Genomic DNA, 12,407 nt, shown 5'->3' on the forward strand with positions numbered 1-12,407 from the left:
CCAAATTAAAGGCTTTAGTTAAAGGGGAAAAGCTTTAAATATTAGATGATAAAAAACAAACAATATTAATAACACATACAAACCAGTATAGAAAACAAATGTCTCTCAAACATTCAATATAATCAAAATAAAATTTTTGTTGATAAGAACTATTAAGCTTTGTAGGATGCTGTTTTTTAGAATAGGTTGAGCGAACCACTGTAAAATTCCATTTTAAGGGAAGAATAGAGGCCAGTTTTTTTTAAAGCTTATTTTGTTATATTACAACTTTATTGCTGTGCTGCTCTTTTGCACTCAAATAATTTTCAGTATTTGTCTAAACACAAACATTGCCTTCACATCTGATTTGACAGGATAATCCTTCTCACTATAACAATCAAGCTGCAGCTTGATTTCACCACTTAAGTGAAAATTGGTTTCCTAATGGAAAAGCGTTTCAAGATTGTGTCAATATAATTCCTGTGCAAAATCATTTAGCAATGCAAGACTCAATACCAAGTCTTCACTCTGTAAAATACCTGCACAAAGTGTTCCCTGGGCTAACAAACGTTCTTATTTTTTTTTTCTTTTATTTTTTGTTTGGTTGCTTGGCTGATTGTTTTTTATTTCTGCTTTATTTTGTCAGATACTATCTTACTAATACATTTTAGAAACCTAGATTCTATTTTACTAGCAAAAACAGACCCTTAGTAATGGGAAAAGTGAATGGCACAGTTTATTTTTAATATTTCTTCTTTTAAACTAGCAGCTTATACTGCAACATAAAAGAATATAGCACCTCTGCCAAAGCTGCAATTGAGTAGCCATGTACTAAAATCACTGGCAAATCCAATGAACTCCCACAGAAAACACTTTGGAGTTACATTCATTTTACATTTTAACACTTTATTTCCACAATTTAGGTACTTTGACGGTTTGCACAGAAAAAAGAAAGCACAAATTTTACATTACCTAATTATGAAATAAACATGCATATGATCTCCTACCTAAAATGTAATAAAAACTACTGAACACAAAAGGAATCATTAATCAGCTAAAAGCACAAATATTAATAAACAGTGGTGTCTCAAAAGGAAGTCATTGCACAAACAGCAGTTACTCTAGAGAGTGTATGAGAGAGAAGCCCATGGTGACCTGAGTTTCAGTGCCCCAGAATTGTTTCTTGAAATCCTAATTTCAGTTCACAAATCTCTGTGGATTCCTTGTTAAATTAATGGCAAACAAACCCCCTTTTTTGGTAGTGTTCATTAGCCATGACAGACAGCTAATTCTTATATTCTAACAAGCTGTTTTACATGTAATATTTAAAACAGAATACCAAAAAAAGTGTAAGAACAGAACAGACATCTTGTGATTTGATTGCTGTTTTTGTCTTTATTGATATGCCTATGGAACTGTGGTTTTTCTACTTTTTCTTTGTTTAATATTATAGTTAGTGATGCAATAAGCCTGTGATTATAGAGTATACCAAAAATACGTTTTTGCAAAATTTTTTTAAAAAAAGAAAAGAAATGGGGAGGGGGTTTGGAGGAGGGAAAGAGAGAGTGAGGGAAGTGTGGTTAGCTTCTTAGAATTTTACCTATGAAATCTGTTCTAATTAGCAAAATTTTTTTAAAAGGAAAAGATTCATACTATGTGTTCTTATCCTGTTTTTTAAAAATCTGAATAAAAGTGTTCATGACAAAAAATAGTCTTCTCTCTTACTTGAAATGGTTTCCTATCTTAAGGAGAGCTGGATTTCTGTAAAATTACATGCAGTCATGTGCTAGCAGTTGTTTACCAACCATCAATTCCAGGGGAAAGAGTTTATTTTTAGCATTTGCCAGTTTCCATGGAATGAGCATTCTCACTAAGGCCAATTTTTTTTTTTTTTTTGACAGGCAGAGTGGACAGTGAGAGAGAGAGACAGAGAGAAAGGTCTTCCTTTGCCGTTGGTTCACCCTCCAATGGCCGCCGCGGCTGGCGCGCTGTGGCCGGCGCACCGCGCTGATCCAATGGCAGGAGCCAGGAGCCAGGTGCTTTTCCTGGTCTCCCATGGGGTGCAGGGCCCAAGCACCTGGGCCATCCTCCACTGCACTCCCTGGCCACAGCAGAGAGCTGGCCTGGAAGAGGGGCAACCGGGACAGAATCCGGCACCCCGACCGGGACTAGAACCTGGTGTGCCGGCGCCGCTAGGCGGAGGATTAGCCTAGTGAGCCGCGGTGCCTGCCGACTAAGGCCAATTTTAAGTTACTAACATGATTTTCCTGAATGAGAAGGCAAGAAAAGATGAGCAGTAACATGCTACTATGTGGCAAATCCACCACAAAATTCAATTAAAATAACTGGGGTGGGAATTGGGCATAGGAATTAAGACACCAGGTGGGATACCTGCATTCCATATTGGAGTACCTCTGATCCAGTCCTTCCAAGCCCTCAGAGGCAGCAATGAAGACTCAAGGAGCACTCTCTTTAGCTTGCTCTCTCGCTCTCGCCCGCTCTCTCTTTCTCCTCAAGGAGCACTCTTTTCTGCTCTCTCTCAAACTCTCTTTATCCTGCTGCTCTGCTTTCCAAATAAATAAATAAAATGTTCAAAAATACCTTAAGTGCAGATAATAATAAAATGTAATGATTAAGAAGTGTTGGTTTGGCCGGCGCCGCGGCTCAATAGGCTAATCCTCCACCTTGCGGCACTGGCACACCGGGTTCTAGTCCCGGTTGTGGAGCCGGATTCTGTCCCAGTTGTCCCTCTTCCAGGCCAACTCTCTGCTGTGGCCAGGAAGTGCAGTGGAGGATGGCCCAAGTGCTTGGGCCCTGCACCCCAGGGGAGACCAGGAGAAGCACCTGGCTCCTGCCATCGGATCAGCATGGTGCGCCGGCCGCAGCGCACCAGCCGCGGCAGCCATTGGAGGGTGAACCAACAGCAAAGGAAGACCTTTCTCTCTGTCTTGTCTCTGTCTCTTTCTCTCTCCCTGTCCACTCTGCCTGTGGAAAAAAAAAAAGTGTTGGTTTCAGTATATATTAATTGTTTTTTAAGTTATATACAGTCATTTTTTAAAGATTTATTTTATTTACTTGAAGGACAGAGTTTATTTATTTATTTTATTTGAAAGACAGAGTTATAGAGAGGTAGAGACAGAGAGAAAGGTCTTCCATCCAATGGTTCACTCCCCAGATGGCTGCAACGGCCAGAGCTGCGCCGATCCGAAGCCAGGAGCCAGGAGCTTCTTCCCTTCCACGCGGGTGCAGGGGCGCAAGGACTTGGGCCATCTTCCACTGCCTTCCCAGGCCATAGCAGAGAGCTGGATCGGAACAGGAGCAACTGGGACTAGAACCGGTGCCCCTTGGGGCTGGCATTGTGGTGTAGTGGATAAAGCCACCACCTGAGACGCCAGCATCACATATGGGCACCAACTAAAGTCTCGGCTGCTCCACTTCCAATCCAGGTCCCTGCTAATGGTCTGGTAAAAGCAGTGGAAATGGCCCAAGTGCTTGGGCCCTGCACACATTTGAGTGACCTGGATGAAGCTCCTGGCTCCTGGTTTTGGCCGGGCTCTTCCCTGACCTCCACAACCATTTGAGGGGCAAACTAGCTAATGGAAGATTGATTCATATCTCTCTCTCTCTCTCTCTCTCTCTCTCTCTCTCCCCCTCTCCCTCTCCCTCTCGAGGTATCTTCCTCTCTCTGTAACTCTGACTTTCAAATAAATAAATAAATCTTTCAAAACAAATAAAAGATAAATGCATTTCCTCTGCATCGATAAGTGTGGTTTGAAAAGAGAGAAGTAGAGATAGAGAGAAATGTGTTGTAAGGTACGTTGTATAATGAATTAGAGATCTGGTTGCCTACCCATGCAGCTTGTCTACTTCTGCTTGTGTTCAGTACCATATATGATAATTATGTTTTGTAAAAACTTTCTGAGTCAATGAGACAATATGAGAAACCTTAGTTCATGCTAAACCATGGAGTTCAGTTCAGTGTTTGTTCAATTGACACCTGAGTTCATAGTAAACACATTATCTGTGATTCTAAATTAGCCTAAGGTCCAGGTACCCATTTTCTCAGTAAGACGATGTTCCAAATACACTCTCTACCTACATAAACATTGCCTGGGAAGCTGGAAAAGCAAAGTTCTATAAAACTTAAAACTTCAGAATTAGAAACCATAGAGGAGAAGAAATGCAGCCCATAATCTTAATTGCGTAGCAGCAGACTACAAGCATGAGTAGAGTCAGAAATCAGATTAAACAGACATTTAAAAAAGGAAATATATTGGTTTACTCACTGGGAGCTTCCAATGGATGTACTGACCTCGTAAATGGCAGGTCCCAAGCATTCAAACAATGTGATTAGGAATCAGTTTCTCCCTCCATCTGTCAGATCTGTTTCCCTCCAAGTTTGCTTCATCTTTAGGTGTCGTCTTCCCTTTAAGTGACAAAGATAGATAGTCAGATGACTTCACATTGCACTGTTACTCAAAATTAGTTTCATCAAAATTTCCAAAAAATGACTCATTCCTCTTACTTGAAGGAACTCATGCCTAAACCAGTCATTGTGGATAAAGAATGTGAACTCTTTTATTGGCAGACTTTAATTAAAAGGCAAGCTCTGTAGCAAGACAGGGTAAATGTTGAAGATGTGTCAGCAGTACCAAAGAAGGAGAAAAGGGGAATTATTGAAAATGGAAGTTCTATTATTCATTGGTATGAAGGAAAAACATGATGAGCTAATAAAAATGCTATAGCAAAAATGATTATATGTAAGATGATAGATAGATAGCTAATAAATAGATAGATGACAGATAGATAGATATATAGAGACGTATTTGAAAATACATCCCTCAGTGCTTCTGCCAGTTTGAATCATTTCTTTTACCCTCATGCTCACATTCTTAAGCTCTGCTGAGTCAGGGTCACAGAATTACTCCCACCTTCTCCTAAGTCTCTAACATTTCATTCTGATGCAAGAAGATACCTGAAACCAAACTAAGTTTTCATGTAAGATTGAGATTACTGATAATTTTTTCTTCACCAGATAAATTGTAGTTTGATTTCATATACTTTACTCTTTTTCATTCCTTTTTTGCCTTTGCCTTCTGTGCAAGTTTTCTGTAGCTCATGCAAAAATAAACTTATAAGGATTATTGAATGTAATTGTAGCCCTTGTGTGAGTCATTTGATTGAAAATTTGCTTTCTCTATTATTTTCTGGAAATTTTCTAATACAGAAATGAGACTATCATAACCTAGATCTATTACATGCAAGATAGTTAGAAAAGCATCATTGGATCAATTTAAACAGACACTATTCAATACATAATAGTGAATATTTTATTTTTAACAATCTATTTTAGTTTTGAGCAATTTTAAATTTTGAAAACAGTTATAGGACAGCGAGAGTTCAGAGATGCCGGTCATGGCGTTCTCCTCTAGGCTAAGCCTCAGGGTAGAGGATTTGATATAGACCTACACATGTAGAGATGTAGGCTCCTAAAGCATCAGGGACTGGACGGTGCCACATAGTTCTTGGAAAACAATGAATAGCATGTTTGGAAGGAGTGGGCAATGATGAGAAGGGACTAATCTGGAGATAATTAATGGAATCTGCTATCTGTAATTACTCACATACAGGAAGTCAACAAGGATCCAAATATATTCCGAAAAGAAGCAAAAATGAATGATCAGAAGAAGGTTGAAAGCAGTTCACCAAATAAGATTTTTTTTCCAGTTTCCAGACCAGATTCAGGTTTCAGATTTAGACCCAATGACTGAATAAAAGACTAATCCCTCAGAAGCAAAATCAGTATTAAATGTGTAGCGTACTTTCCCCAGTCTTTCTCCCCAAAGAGTCCTACAAACATTTTTTACTCAGTGAACTGTGCACTTACAGATTATAAATATTCAAACATTTTGAGGGTTTCTGGGTACAGGATTCTAACAGGTATTTCTAGACAGATGCACACAGAGCTCAGAGATCTTCCTCCAGAAGGTCTCTGCTCTTAATCTACTCTCTATGGTCCCTTGCCAAGTGGAGAGAACAATGACTTTTTTTATTCACCCTATTTTTCCTCTTTTATTTACTCTCTGCCCCTTTGGCATAGTGTTACTAATTTATTTTACCTTGAATTATAAGGAGAGATGCAGAAATATGCTCTGTTGAGTAATAAGTTTGGATCAAGTACTGTTTTGGGTCTTTTATATACAATTAATTATTTAAGCCACATATAATTCATTCAGGTAAGATTCTTTCCTCCATTGTATTATAGGACTTTATGCAATGTTGGTTAATTGTTGAGAGCCTCTACAGACAGCCTCCCTGAGCCCAAATTCTAGTAAAATACCTTTTTGTCCTAGTGAAAATAATGGCACCAAAAGTTTAACACTTTTGCGCTCACTTCTATTTTCTCAATTTTGTCTTGTTAAGATGCAAATCATTCTAAGTGGATCATTATTGAAAATACAAGCTAAAAGTTGTGCCTCCACAGCTTTTCCCAGACCCATGGCAACCAATGTAAATTAGAAGCACTCTAAATAGAATTTCCTTTTGCTTTTCTTTGTTAGAAGTGGATGGATGATGGAAAATGGCCCCCAAAGTCCATGTCCTAATCTCCGGAAACTGTGGATATCTAACTTCACATATCCACATTTGCCAAAGTGATTAAGAATACAGACTTTGAAATGTTATCCTGCAATCCTCCATGCAGGCTGAATCTAATTTCAGATGTCCTTAAAAGCAGAGAACATGTCCTACCTGGGTCAGAGAGCTAAGACACTTGTGGCTTTGAAAACGGAGGAAGAAAGCGCAGGCCAAAGAAGGAATGCAGACAATCTCCAGCAGGCGGAAAAGGCAAGAAAATAAATTCTCTCTTCAAGTCTTCAGAAGGAAAGCAGCCCTGTTCACATCTTAACTTTAGCTCAGTGAGTCCCAGGTTGGATTTCTAACTTACAGAACCATAAGAAAGTAAATGAGTAGTTTTTTTGAGCAATTAAGCATGTGCTAATTTGTTATGGCAGCCATAAATAAACAATACAAAGTGTTAAAATGAAAACATACAACTTCTGAGGTCAGATGTTGCTCATAATAATCTTAGGGAGAAAATATTCATATTTGTTTTTACTTTTACAATAGATCAAAGTCAAAGAAGATAACATGTTATTGAGAATGGGGGTTATACACATCCACTTAAATCCGTGCATATGCTACCTTTGATTCTGTTATGGAAAAAAATCTAGTTTCGTATTATATATTTTAATCCAATCTCCTTGAAAGATGTTTATCTGATATTGCCCTTCACATTTCCAGTGTTTGCAGTGGGCATTTGATCTAGTGCTTAACACGCTTATTAGGACACGTGCTTGTCACTGCCTGGGTTTGATTTTCAGCTCCAGCTCCTGACTCCAGCTTTCTGCTAATGCAACACTTGTAGTCAGCTGTGATGGCTCAAGTAGTTGGATTTATACCATCCACAAGGTAGGCCTGAACAGCTGGTCTATTGCTGGCACTTGGGGAGTGAACCAATGGATAGGATCACTCACTGACTCTCAAAAAAATAATTTCAAATAAATAAACACATAAAATCTTTAAAAGATTTGATTGATTTAAAAATGGAACAATTCTTCTTAAAAAGTAAAAACAATATCCAGCTTCATTTTTAAACTAGATTAAATAGTTGTTCTCTAACAACATAAACTCATTTGAAGTACACTAATGATGCCAGGAAGAATTGTGATATGCATAGACATGTATTAGTCATTTGGCGATATTCTAGGCTGTGCTATACTCTGATCTCTTCAGATTTAATAGCCTTCTGCTGTCTTGATAGGCACATATCCAACAGTACAGAAACAGAATATGCTTTACGTCATTAATGATAGAAGCACTTAGTCTGCAAGTTTTAGTGTGTGTGGCACTCTGTTTCAAGTCAAGCTAAAGAATAAGCATAAACACAATCTTGTTCTTTATGTGAGTTTTTATTATCGGTATAAGGTCTCTAGTTATAATCTCTTTAGGTTCAGCAGTCTGTTATTTTAAAAAGTTGTCTTCTGAAATTTGTGTGTATGTGTGTGTATATGTTGTTACAACCTGAAAACAAATCATGACACTTAATGTAAAATTCCTCTTAAGTTAATTAAAAAAGAAACCAGTGTCTGGAAAACAGCTCTTCTTTGGGAAAAAAAAACTCACCAAATATTTGTATTAATCATCCTTTGCTTCTTTTTAAAATTAGAGTAAATCACATGCAATAAAAGAAAAAAGTTTACATTTTCAATTTTTTCCTTTTTGTGTTTCTGTTTTCAAATTACTTCACAATGCTGCAATAAATTTTGTTTATAGGAGGAAAAATAAGAGAAATTCTGGAAGAAGAATAAATTTCTAAATTTAAATCTTCAAGTTTGAGTAAGATTTTAGCAGGTGGAAATGAGGAGAAAATTTCAAAAACAGCTTCAAAATACATGATTATGGTTAAGAGCTGCTATTTACTGATTATCTACTTTGTCTCAGTATTGCTACGTGGTTTTTCTCATAGCATTTGTACATATTTTTTAGAAGTACACTAAAATTTAGATGAAATTACCTCCATTTTACAAATAAAGCAACTATGTCTATGATATGATTCTAAAAAAAACTACCCAATGTTACCAATGAAGTATTTGAATTGTACATGTAAGTCATGTGTGTTTAGCCCAGGTCTACTTCACAGCAAAGGCAAAGTAGTTCTTTCCACTATGGAACTGCTACCAGTTTATGTTTTGGTTATTTTCTATTTGGGGGTAAGAAATGTGATATTGTGCACTAGTGATATAAAGTCTCCCCTTCATAGACATATGTGTCTATGTTCTAAAAATTTATAAAATGAAAAGTATAGGCGATATGCAAATATGACTCAAACTGAGATGATATACTCAACTCAAGAAGTTTGGCTTACACTTTTAGACATTATACAATTCTGAGAATCCCAGACCCCTTCATATGTGGCCTTCTACATGAAGTGTAGCTGTCATAAAGTCCAGGGAAAATCTGACCTCAGAGTCTTGAAAATGAGACCCTCCAATACCATTGTCAGCTTCACTTCAACTGCCTTTGACAGCAAAGTCTGAAAAACTATCCAAAACGTCTAAAGAACCAATTGTGTTGCTGCTGTAGATCCCAAATATATCAAATTCCATCTTATCATTTGGCATATCTGTGCACTCTGATATTTGTGAACTTTGTGGAATCCAGACATTGGGAAAGAGAATTGTATTATTTTGTGTTTCAACAGTGAATCAAGGTGTCAACAGAGATTAAAGGATTTCATCACTGGACTTCTTCAAAAGAATCCTAAGAAAAATAGATTATTTTGTCCTCCATGAGAAGAACACTGTGAACTGTTTTGAAGAGTATGACATTGCATTAACAACTGACCGCCACACACCACTTAGGATAAAGTGTCAGGAAGCACAGCAGATCTACTAAAAAATAAAAATAAAACCTACAAGGCTTCTGTGGACTACTCAATTTCTCTTTTTTTCCTGTTATTGAAGTCATCTTGGATTGCAAGGTGGCTGAATGGGGAAAAAATGCATTGCTCTATATGAGGGAAATGCAGCAGGAGAAAAGTGGACAGCACATTCCCAGGGGAAAGTTGGAGCGTGGTTTGCAATGGAAATTCCACAGAAGGGAGAAGGACGCCGTGGAGCAGCGTGGAAGGCACAGTTGTGAAGCAGGAAGTGGAGAAATCACACATGATCCCCACAGCCAGAAACTGGAGGAGATGTCAGCTTTGGGGAGCAAAGTGAGAGAAGACTGCCACAGCCCGTGCCACTGGTAATATGACCCGAGGGAGAGCCGTGTGGACCACACTGCCTTTGAGTGTGGCCTGGAGACCAACTGGGGGGCAGGGTACCCACCTAACACAACAAAAGAAAAACACATTTCTTTCTCCCCATTCACACACAAGGATGCCTGGCAACTGGCAGGGATAAGACAGCATTTTGACACAAATAGAGGCCGAGGTGGTACTGGTGCACGCATGTGATTTGGGAATTTTACCAGAGGGAAAATTCCACTTTCCCCACTGACTTTGAGTCTGGCTGGCAGGATTGACAGGAGGCTGGGGCATTCACACAGGACTGTGAGGTGCCCACATCCTCAACATATCACAGGCTCCAGCAGCTGGCTCTGGGTAAGTCTCTGCTCCTTCTGTGGATGGGACCGGCTAGTGGGAAGGAGCAGATACTCTGCACCCCATGGCTGTGGGAGACTTGTATGCTGTCACTGTGGAAACTCTACGACTGCATGATAGGGCATGAGGTGTAACTGGGTCTCTGGGTAATCACCATGTCTGGTGCCAGGACTCAGAGCTCCCTGACGGCCTGAGATAGGCCACTGCAGAGGGATCCATGCTCACACTGAGGACTGAAGATTTTTTCTGTGGTTCAGGTGGCAGTGTGGGTGAGTATTGCATCCACTGTGGGATAACCCTGGGCATTGATCAATTTTGAAGAGACCCCCCCAAATAGTTAAAGCAACATTAAACAACAAAACAATGCTGGAAAATCAATCCTTGAAGAAAGGACAGTCTCTTCAACAAATAGTGCTGGGAAAATTAGACCTCTGTATGCAGAAGTATGAAATAAGACCTTATATCTTATACAAAAATCAACTCAACAATGGATCAAGGATCTAAATCTACAACCTGATACCATCAAATTGCTATAGGAGAACACTGGGAAAGCTCTGCAAGGCATTGGCATAGGCAAAGACTTCTTGGAAAAGATCCCAGAAGCACAGGCTATCAAAGCCAAAATTGACAAATGGGATTACATCAACCTGAGAAGTTTCTGTGATGCAAAGGAAACACTCAGCAAAGTGAAGAGGCAACCCACAGAATGGGAGAAAATATTTGCAAACTAGGCAACTGATAAAGGATTAAAACACACAATCTATAAAGAGTTCAAGAAACTCAACAACAACAAAACAAACAATTCAGCTAAGAAATAGGAAAAGGACTTCAGGAGGCATTTTCAAGAGAGGGAATTCAAATGACCAACAGACATGAAAAAATACCCAGGATCACTAACCATCAGGCAAATGCAAATCAAAACCACAATGAGGTTTCACCTCACCCCCCCACCCCCCCACCCCGGTTTAGAATGGCTCTCACATAGAAATCAACAAACAATAAATGCTGAAGAGGATGTGGGGGGGAAAAGTACCCTAATCCACTCTTGGTGGGAATGTAAACTAGTATAAGTATTGTGGAAGACAGTATGGAAATATCTCAGAAAGCTGAAAATAAGTATACCGTATGACTCAGCAATCCTACTACTGGGAATTTACCAAAAAGAAATGAAATCCCTATGTGAAAGAGTTATCTGGGGGCTGGCATTGTGGCATAGCAGGTAAAGCCACCACCTGCAGTGCCCGCATCCCATAGGAGTGCTGGTTCAAGTCCCAGCTGCTCCACCTACAATACAGCTCTCTGCTATGGCCTGGGAAAGCAGTAGAAAACGAATCTAGTTCTTGGGCCCTAGACCCACATGTGAGACCCGGAAGAAGCTCCTGGTTCCTGGCTTTGGATTGGCCTTGCTCCGGTTGTTGCAGCCATTTGGGGAGTGAACCAGCAAATGGAAGACCTCTGTGTCTCATTCTCTGCCTGTCTGTGACTCTGACTTTCAAATAAAATAAATAAATCTTATAAAAAAGAGTTATCTGTACTCTCATGTTTATTGCAGCTCAGTTCACAATAGCTAAGATATGGAACCAACCTAGATGTCCATCAGCTGATGACTGTAAAAAGAAATTATAGTATATATACAGAGTATGGAATACTGCTCAGCTATAAAAAAAGAATGAAATCCTGTCTTTTGCAACAATATGCATACAACTGGAAATCATTAAACTCAGTGAAATAAGCCAGTCCCAAAAAGACAATTCCCATATATTTTCCCTGATCTGTGGTAACTAATAGAGTACCAAAAATGTAACATATAGAAGCAAAATTGGCATTTTGAGATTTGATGATTGTTTACAATTCTTATCTCTACTATGAAGAACATTGTATTTTTTTCCATCTTACTATTTGTTGAACTCTTTACTTAGTGCAGAGTCAATCTAATGAATGTATATATGTACAAATTCATAAAATTATGGAATATCTTTTTCTATCCTTTCACTTTCAACTAACCTGTGTCCTGAAAGCTTAACTGTATCTCCCATAGGAAACATATAGTTGGATATTTTTAAAAGATTTATTTTTTATTTATTTATTTAAAAGGCAAGGAGAAGGAGGAGATAAAGAGAGAGAGAGAAGGAGAGAGAGAGAGAGAGAGAGAGAGAGAGAGAGAAGTGGATCTCTGGAGGTGAGTCAGTGAATCAGTTGTGACAGGTAAGTGTGACTATTCTGTTATGAAAGAGGCCTGAAGCCCCTGGAGTCAAGATGCTGC

General features: G+C 38.9%; 1 long non-coding RNA gene across 1 annotated transcript in view; it reads right to left on the reverse strand.

Moving 5' to 3' along the window:
- LOC127492772 (uncharacterized) overlaps nucleotides 1-12,407 on the reverse strand; it is a 357,154-nt gene that overhangs the window by 320,030 nt on the left and 24,717 nt on the right. Inside the window, exon 2 of the long non-coding RNA XR_007922528.2 lies at nucleotides 4,292-4,405. This is a non-coding gene — a long non-coding RNA (uncharacterized lncRNA). The remainder of the gene's footprint in view (nucleotides 1-4,291; nucleotides 4,406-12,407) is intronic.

The sequence above is a fragment of the Oryctolagus cuniculus genome, chromosome 14 (genome assembly GCF_964237555.1).
Source record: "Oryctolagus cuniculus chromosome 14, mOryCun1.1, whole genome shotgun sequence".
Lineage (NCBI taxonomy): Eukaryota > Metazoa > Chordata > Mammalia > Lagomorpha > Leporidae > Oryctolagus > Oryctolagus cuniculus.